Raw genomic sequence first — 10031 nt, forward strand, 5'->3', positions numbered from 1 at the left:
AGTTTTGACAAAATCTGTAGTTACTGTGGTTTGCCTTTGAGGGCAGAATAATCATCCAGAACCAGGTTCTTCCATGAGAATAATGCCAGGGGTCTGTGGAGATTTAAAAAAATAATTTTCTATTAATTTGATTGAACATTAACTAATGGCCTGTAAAGCACTGTAATATTACAGTAATGATTTTGATAAAAATGTATCTTATTTTATATTGGGTACCCCGTGGGTGAGGGATTTCTGGATCTGTAATGATTAAAAAACCCTGATCCAGTGAAGCCATTAATTTCTGGATGGTAGCAATCTTTTTTCCTCAAAAGCATTTTGGAAGGTGACATGAGGGAAATGTCCCTGTTTCTCTCTTTTTAAAAATTTAACATTAATCTGGGCTAAACTGAAATGGGGGTGAACACAAAAAAGAGGCATAACAGGAAAAGAGTTTTCAGAACTGAAATAGCAATTGGCTGATTTTTACAATATCTGCATCGACCTCACCCTTTCTCTACCTCTCTATTTCTCCTGATATTTCTCTATTTCCTGTCTCTCTTTCTCCTTCCCTCACCATCACTGTAGCAGCCCTTCCCTGCTGTTCAGATCCCACCCTCTTTCACACATACACACACAAACACACACACACACACACACACCCCCCCACAAACATGCTGGCTCTCTCACGCATGGTCACTCTCTGATTGAGTACCTTTTCATTTTTAGGCACTCAGCAACAGTCTCTCTCTGAGACACACACACACACACACACACACACACTTACCCTCAATAGTGACTGCCTGGAAGGAATCTTGCAGTTTGCGGCTGCAGCTCTCTGGACATGCAGGACAATGTCTGAGGTGGGACATAGGCTTGAGAGTTCTGTGTAAGAATCTGCTCTTAATTCATTCTTTAATGAGTTATTAATGCGTGGTTCTGTGATGATTTGTATGAAGTTTTGGACAAACTGATGTGTTGTGTTGGATGTGTTTTGCATGCATTTTTAATGTTATACTCTATTTCAGGTATTGAGCATGGAAATGTTAAATATTTTAAGGGAGTTTAGTTTTTTTTTTTTTAAAGGATTATAAACCCAAAATGAAAATGTTTTCATTATTTGCTAACCATAATTACTGACCCTCATGTTGTTTTAAACCCATATAACTTTCTTTCTTCCATGGAACACTGAAGGAGAAGTTTTAATATTTTACTTATCCAGTATAGTGTGAACATGGGCGTAATTCAAATTACATAAATCAAATCTCAATATAGCGATAATATAATATGTATGATCAAATTATGTGTTTAAAGCGTATGAAGACATTACTATGCTCTTACTGAACTGATCTAAAATAATCCATATTTTGGACATTTGTCACCAACAAGTGAATTACAACAGAAATATACAATTGTGACCAAATATATAGAGAAAATATAAAAGTATTGGAAGTTCACACCATGAAATATTCTTAGAATTGCATAGAGTGGAATTAGATATATTTTTTGCTGGAATGAGGGGTATATTCATTAATTCATATGACTGGGTCTGGCTTGACTAATTAGTACATCTATTTGTCTGAATGTCTTTATATAGTATTTGCCTGTTCACTCAAGCACTTTTTCATAGTGAGCTTGCAGCTATGCAGTCAGCAGATCTTTATGCACTCTGAATCAGACTCTGAACCCAACAACTGCCACAGACATCTATACCTCCTTGCATCTGAAGCTTCTCGGGTCTCTCTCTCTCTCTCTCTCTCTCTCTCTCTCTCTCTCTCTCTCTCACACACACACACACACACACACACACACACATACACACACACATGTTGTGTTTCCATGTTTTATGGGGACTTTCCATAGACATAATGGTTTTTATACTGTACAAACTTTATATTCTATCCCCTAAACCTAACCCTACCCCTAAACCTAAACCTCACAGAAAACTTTCTGCATTTTTACATTTTCAAAAAACATAATTTAGTATGATTTATAAGCTGTTTTCCTCATGGGGACCGACAAAATGTCCCCACAAGGTCAAACATTTCGGGTTTTACTATCCTTATGGGGACATTTGGTCCCCACAAAGTGATAAATACACGCTCACACACACACACACACACACACACACACACACACAGGGCTGGATTGGTAACCTTGCAAACCCTAAACCTAACCCTCACAAAACACTTTCTGCATTTTTACATTTTCAAAACATTGTTTTTCATTGTCTGTTTTTAAAGCGATTTGAATTATGGGGACACTAGAAATGTCCTCATAAACCACATTTATAGCATAATACCCAGTTTGTAACCTAAAAAAATGTCATCGTAAATCACACAAACCCGCCCACTCACACAGACACACACAGGCAGAGTTAGCATTGACTCGTAAACACACAAATAATTCTCTCAATATAACCTAGAATGTATAGGATTGCAAACATATCCCTTGATACTATAAAACAAAAATATTTATTGACTTTTGATCTCACAACACATGACACAAGTACATAAACATGTCTAAAATGGTTCCACTAAAAGGTTGAGTGTGAAATGTACTCAATGTTAAAATACTTTCTCCTATCCAAGCTTAAAATGCAATCAATAATTAATCTATTCGTAGGCTGATTTGCTCAGAGAGATTCAATATTGTGTTTCTGTGGTGCTATCAAACCTTTACTCTTTGTTTGAGCATCTCCACCAGCCCAACATTGCTACATTGGCTCAACAAATGCTTTTTTGACTAATGGCAGATGGGGGGGTTTTTGAGTCATTGAAGCCCAGAAATTACATACTTCACCTGTAAGCAACAAAAACATTATCAACATCAACTTATGTCTTTGCTATGATTAATAATTGTTAAGCTGCCAAAGCTATTCCTAATAATCCACTACAGACTTGGCCCTAAAAGAAACTAAAGTGCCTCTTAAAACGGTCTGTAATTTGATTCAGCATGTAGTTGCATTCCTATTCTGTATTGACAGGTCAAAGGCATCTTCTTATAAAGCATTCAACCAGTGCGTCTTTAAGTTGTTTATTAGGTTTTGGTTAGCTTAACAGCTGGTTAATTTTCTGTAGCTGTTTGCTCATGAGTCATTGCACCTCTTCCACTTATGTAACAACAGAAGACAGATGAGTTCTCTCTCACCCACGCATGGTTTTGTTTCACAACTCGGCAATGTGAAGGTGTGACCTCTGTGACATGACTGGAGTCACCTGGCAATCTGTACAAACAGAATAGAACTACATTGTGATACCTGTCAGTAAGGCAGTCCGTCAAAAGCCAAAAATACTTTTGTTTAAAGTTAGGAAAGCATTCTAAACAGCTTCACGCTGAGCACCAGGGCTCTTGTGCATCCTGACAGCATGCCATCAAAGTAATTTCTTTTAAATAGATTGTTTGCAATCCATACAAGGGCTCCAAAAATTATTTGGACACTCAAGACAAACTTCAAAATATCTTTTTATTGCATTTTTATCTGCATTAAAAGGCAGAATATCAAACCAAGAGGTATTTATTTTAAAGAAACAGCACACTTTTATGGAAGCCCAAGAGTACCATTTTAAAAAGAATGATGGAATAAATTATCAATCTATTAATTTTAAAATAAAAGTGAATAAATAATCAAATTTATAAATGGACAAATAAATAGACACATTTAACATTTAATTCATGTTTTAAAATGTACTTATATTTAGCAATAAAACAATTAAACAGCACATTAATGTGTCATTTTTAAATGCACCTTTAAATTACGTTTTAAAAATCAAAAAGCAATTGCTTTTCTTCATCCATTTGCCAGTTGCTTTTCTTTGTCCAGTTGCCAATAGTTTTTCTTTATTGTTTGACTTTTCCTTTTCTTTTACCGTTTGTCAATACAAAATTTTAATTTTATTTAACAATAAAATTGTGCATTAATAAATCAGATTTATTTAATGTTTAACGTGTTATTTAATGTAGCAATAAAGATGTTTGTAATGTCCAAGATTTAGGCCAGGAATTTTCTGAAAAGCAATAACCAACAAGAGTTTTACCCCTTCACTGCTAGAATTGTGTGTCACTTAACATAACTTTTACTGGAAGAAAAAAAGACCCTCTGGTTGTGTAAACAAAAGGTAACACATTATTAAGCTTTAAAAACAGAAACAGTTTAGCAAAGCATTGTGACCCAGTGCTTATGATCAATGATCTCACAGAAGGTACAGTATATAGGCTTTGTTCACATATGGCAGAGAGAGTGGCCATACAGTAAATTAAACATGTGAATAACTGTAAGGTCAAGCAGTGCAGAGAAGCAATTGCTTAAGAACAGGATCTGGCTGTATTCTTCAATGTAGGCCAGCATTCAGCATTTTACAGTAACAGTGAATGAGCCACCATTAACTTCTGATATGCTTTGCATATATTTCTTATGCTCAGGATTTGCAGATCCAATAATATCAGGTAAACTGCACATACTGTCGTTCAGTGACAGGCCGTCTTACATCTTATTCCAGTGGTATGTGGGAGATAGGGTGTGTCTCATAACTTAGTCAAAAGTTAATTGCTTGTAAACAGTCTAATGGCATTTTTTTAAATCAATTCTCAATTGGAGTAAGTAAAGGAAAACGAAAAAGAAAATCCATTGGTGTAACGGAAACCCAGACTAGAAGATGATGTTTGAACCTGAAGGCAGGTATTTATTAAACACACATTTTAAGTAAACAGGTGAGTATCAATCAGAAGATGTTTATCAGTAAATGATGTGCAGTACACTGATTACAGTCGGTGTTCATATAGGAAGTGAGAGTCCTTGATGAGCCACACTCACAACTGGACCAGGTTCTGTGGATTGAGGAAGAGATGGGTTGTGAGGTTTCAAAAGGGAGATGTGAATGTAGCGTAAATACGATATTGATGTGGGAGTTGGTATGTGACTGGATTTATTTGTTTTGTGATGGTGAAGGGACCAATGTGAAGGGGACTTCCATGGGAGTCACAGCCTCATAACCCTTGTGGAGAGCCACATCTTCTGCCCGGGCTGGTAAACAGGAGTTGAAGATCTCCGGCGGCGCACAGCCCGTTGCAGGTGGTGGTGAGCTAAGTCCCAGATCCTCTCGCACTCTCTGAACCAATGGTCGACTGATGGAATGTCAGACGGCTCTCCGGATCATGGAAAGAGAGGGGGTTGGTAGCAGAGTAGGCACTAAAATGGAGTGTGATTGCTGGTAGGCTGACGTAGGGAGTTCTGTTTACTCGGACCAGGACAGGAAGCGACTCCAACAGTTCTGGCGGCGATGACAGAAGGTTCTGAGAAATCAGCCAATCTCTTGGATCTTTCTTTCCGTCTGTCCGTTACACTGTGTATTGTATCCAAAAGAGAGGATGACGGTCACACCCAGGAGGGAGAAGAATGCCTTCCAGACTCTTGAAATGAACTGGGTACCTCTTTCAGAGATGATGTCTTTGGGGAATCCATAATTACGGAATACAGGGTTAAATAGCATCTCAGCCATTTCCATGGTGGTGGGAAAACCCTTGAGGGGAACCAGCTTGCATGCCTTGGAGAATTGGTCCACTGTTACTAGCACACAGGTGAATCCTTCAGAGAGCGGCAAGTCTGTTATGAAGTCCACTCCCAGTTGTGACCAAGGGCGACACAGAACGGGCAGTGGAAGTAGTTTTCCAGCTGGTAGTTGTCATGGGGTCCATGACATGGCGCAATCTGGACATCCCTGGATATACCCTCTGACATCTCTGTCCATATGCGGCCACCAGAACTGGTCCTAGAGGAGCGAGAGAGTCCCATTGGTCCCAGGGTGGCCAGTGCCCAAAGATGAGTGTATGGACTCAGTGAGTGTCAGACGTTGGGAAGTGGAAACCTAGGTCCTGTTGGTGGGGCAGCCCGGCTGAGCAGGTTCAGTGGCAGCAGCTTCCACAATGCTATCTTCCAGGGACCACTGGATGGGAATCACTATGACATGTGGAAGAAGTATAGTTTCGGGTTCCTCTGAGAGAAGAGACAGGAAAGAGTATCCGCTTTGAAGATCTTGTCCCCTGGATGATAGGAGATGGTAAATTCAAAGCGTGTAAAGGAGAGGGCCCATCATGCCTGGCCAGGATTGAGTCGACATGCTTCCCGAAGATAATCAAGGTTTCTGGGGTCAGTTAGCACCAGAAAAAGATGACGGCTCTCCTCCAGCCAATGCCGCCACTCTTCCAGTGCTAGTTTAATAGACAAAAGCTCCCGGTTTCCAATGTAATAATTCTGCTCCACCGGGGTGAGTTTTTTGGAGAAGTAGGCACATGGATGGAGTTTTGATGGTTTCCCCTGCTGCTGAGATAGGACGGCTCCTACGATGTTAGTGGAAACATCTACCTCCACCACAAAAGGTTTGTTTGGGCCTGGATGCATTAGGATTGGAGCTGTGGTGAAGGCATTCTTGAGATGTTGAAAGGTGTAGGAAGCCTCGGGGGTCCAGGATAGAGACTTGGGGTTCGACTTGAGGAGGGAAGTTAACAGAGCAGTGATGGAGCTGTAATTCCTAATGAACCAAATGTAGATGTTGGTGAATCCTAAAAAAAAAAAACACTGGAGTTCCCTGATAGTGGATGGAATGGGCCAGGATTGCACACCTCCATCTGTATACCTTCAGGGCTGATGTTGTAGCCAAGTAACTGGAGTGACGTCTGATGGAATGAACAATTTTCTGCCTTGAGGTAGAGATGGAATTTCCTCAGCCTTTCCAACACAAGCGTGACATGTTGACAGTGGTCGGTCTCATTCTGGGAGTACACCAGAATGTCATCAATGTAGATCAGGAAAAACCAATGGAGGTACTCCCGGAACAACTCTTTCATGAACCCCTTGAACACGGAAGGGGTGTTGACCAGGCCATAAGGCATCACCCGGTATTCGTTGTGGCCTGTAGGGGTCACAAAGCGGTCTTCCATTCATCTCCCTTCCAGATCTGAATAAGGTTGTATGTGCTGCAAAGGTCCAGCTTGGTGAAGATAGTGGCTCCTCTCGACAGTTCCAAGGCTGCCAGGGCAAGGGAAAGTGGAACTTGACAGTAATCTTTTTGAGGGAGCGATAATCTATGCATGGCTTTAGGCCTCATCTTTCTTTGCCACAAAGAAAAAGCTCAAAGCAGCAGGGGATGTGGATGGCCGGATGTAGCCCTGTTTGAGGGCCACCTCAATAAACTCCTCCATGGCCTTTTACACTTACCATGGGGGCACTGGCTCCCCGGTAGGAGGTGTATTGCACAGCCCCATGGTCTATGAGGAGGTAGCTGAGATGCTCATTGGGGACAGAAGATATCCTGAAAGTGGGAGTAACAGAAGTTACATTCCACAGAAGTTTGACAAGTTGGACTTACTACGACAGCGTTATTGAGATGGAGATGAGATATTTGATTGAGGCCATGGGTCTTGGAGTAGGACATTTGGGGAAGCAGGAAGGAAAACATTGGGGCCCCCACCTCAGGATGATTCCGGTGGACCAGGAGATAACGGGAGAATGTTGAATGAGCCAGGGACTAATATGATTTTGGCTGTAGAGCTCTTCAGAATCAGTAGAATTATTTCTTCATAATGCAGACATCTGATATGAAGTTTGACAAGACTAACACAGTGATGGATGACTCCTCTGCCCAGAGGTTTGCCGATTATGGAGTCAATCTTGAAGTTGGACTAACAGGGTCTCACAGCACGCCAGAGATTACGTTTCCAGCTGACCCAGAGCTGACCCGGAGTGTTAATGTGACTCACCAGTGGGAATGGGGGACAAACGTGACACATGCGTGTCCCCCCCACCGCAATTCAAGCATAAATCGCTGGGTCAGCCGCAGTTGTCTCTCTGCCGAGGACAACCGAAAGGGATCCACTTGCATAGGTTCACTGTCTGATTCTGGAGAGTGGACAGAAGGCTGTTGGTGTGGAACAGACAGAGGCTGCAGGGCAGGTATTTAGTTCAGGCAGGCTTTCTTTCTGTTGGCCACTCAGATGGAGATTTGGATGAAACGCTCTAGCCCCACTGAATCATCATAATCGGAGAGATGCAGCCGCAGCCTCGATTCGAGTCCCTGATGGAGCTGGTGAGAAGAGCGGGCTCATTCCATCCACTGGAAGCATTTAGTGTATGAAATTTGAGAGCATAATCATTAATTGAACTTCTACCTTAAAGGAGATTGTAAAGTTATAAAAGTTCGCTGCTAGATTAATCTCCTGCAGGGCATCCCAAAATCCCTTGAAGTGTTTAATGAAGCTCTCAAGAGACTGAGTGACTGGACTGTTTTGTTCCCAGAGAGATTGAGCCCATTACAATGCTCTTCCTGCAAGCAGAGAGATAATGAATTACATTTTTGCCGCTGTGCAGAAGCGATGTGGCTGCATCTCTAGGGAGAGCGAATATTGGAGAAGAAAGCTGCTGCAGTCCTCCACCGATCCAGAGTATGCCGCTGGATTGACCACGGACTGGCAGTATAGACCGGTGTATAAGAAGCGGAGGGAGTGCTGGTTTTGATCGGTTGTGCAGCGGGGTTAACTGGAGGAATAAGTGCATGGCGGAGAGCATGAACCAGCTCATGAAACGGATCTGACGGTGTTATACCTGCTGGGATCATGATTTTGGGAGGTCTGGTCTTCTGATCCCAGATTCAAAGATGATTTTTTAACCTGAAGGCAAGTATTTATTAATCACACAATGTAAGTAAACAGGTGAGTATCAATCAGAAGATGCTGATCAGTAAATGATGAGCAGTACACTGATAACAATCCTTGATGAGCCACACTCACAAACATCAGACAGCGACAAGAGGAGAGGAGAAACAGGGGAAACAGATCGTTGGAAACATTGGAGATTAACCTTGGAGAAATCTTTGGATATCGCTGGAGTGGAACTTTGACGACTTTGCTGGAGAACAGGTATGTAGCAGGTATGTAGCAGGTAAATTAGTCTGTATTCCATGGGAGACCAGATATCGACATCGAGAGGAGAGAGTGTGGCTTATATAGGGAGCTGATTAGTGTGGTGATGAGAGACAGATGCAGGTGATTAGAATTTGTGAGAGAGGGAAGGCTGTGTGTGTGTGTGTGTGTGTGTGTGTGTGTGTGTGTGTGTGTGTGTGTGTGTGTGTGTGTGTGTGTGTGTGTGTGTGTGTGTGTGTGTATGTGTGAGCGTGTATTTATCACTTTGTGGGGACCAAATGTCCCCATAAGGATAGTAAAACCCGACATTTTTGACCTTGTGGGGACATTTTGTCGGTCCCCATGAGGAAAACAGCTTATAAATCATACTAAATTATGTTTTTTGAAAATGTAAAAATGCAGAAAGTTTTCTGTGAGGGTTAGGTTTAGGGGTAGGGTTAGGGTTAGTGGATAGAATATAAAGTTTGTACAGTATAAAAACCATTATGTCTATGGAAAGTCCCCATAAAACATGGAAACACAACGTGTGTGTGTGTGTGTGTGTGTGTGTGTGTGTGTGTGTGTGTGTGTGTGGCAAGAGAGCCTGGTGAATCTGTGACAATTGGCAATAGGATGATGAAAAGCAATTGGCAAATTAATTAAGAAAAGAAATTGCCAAATACCTTTTTAAAATGCAATTTTAATTAGTTAATGTACTAATTTATATCTACATTTAACGACATTTTAAACATTCAATAAATATGATTTATTAAAGCACAATTGTATTGTTAAATATAATGACATTATTAAACATTAATTAAATATACACACAGTCTTTTTATTTGTACATTTATAAATTGACTTATTTATTCAAATGACACTCCGGAGCTTCAGCACGTATGGATTGACAAATGAAAAAAGAAAAGGAAAAGTCAAACAATAAAGAGAAGCAATTGTCAAATGGATGAAGAAAAGCAATTACCAAATGTTTTTTTAAAACACAGTTTAATAAGTGCATTTAAAAATGACTTGTTAACGTGCTGTTTTATTGCTAAATTTAAGTACATTTTAAAACATGAATTAAATAAATATATTTAAATGTGTCTGTTTATTTGTCCATTTATAAATAGGTTCACATTTAAATGTGTCTATTTAAAACA

Source organism: Xyrauchen texanus, chromosome 34, assembly GCF_025860055.1.
Source record: "Xyrauchen texanus isolate HMW12.3.18 chromosome 34, RBS_HiC_50CHRs, whole genome shotgun sequence".
Classification (NCBI taxonomy): Eukaryota; Metazoa; Chordata; class Actinopteri; order Cypriniformes; family Catostomidae; genus Xyrauchen; species Xyrauchen texanus.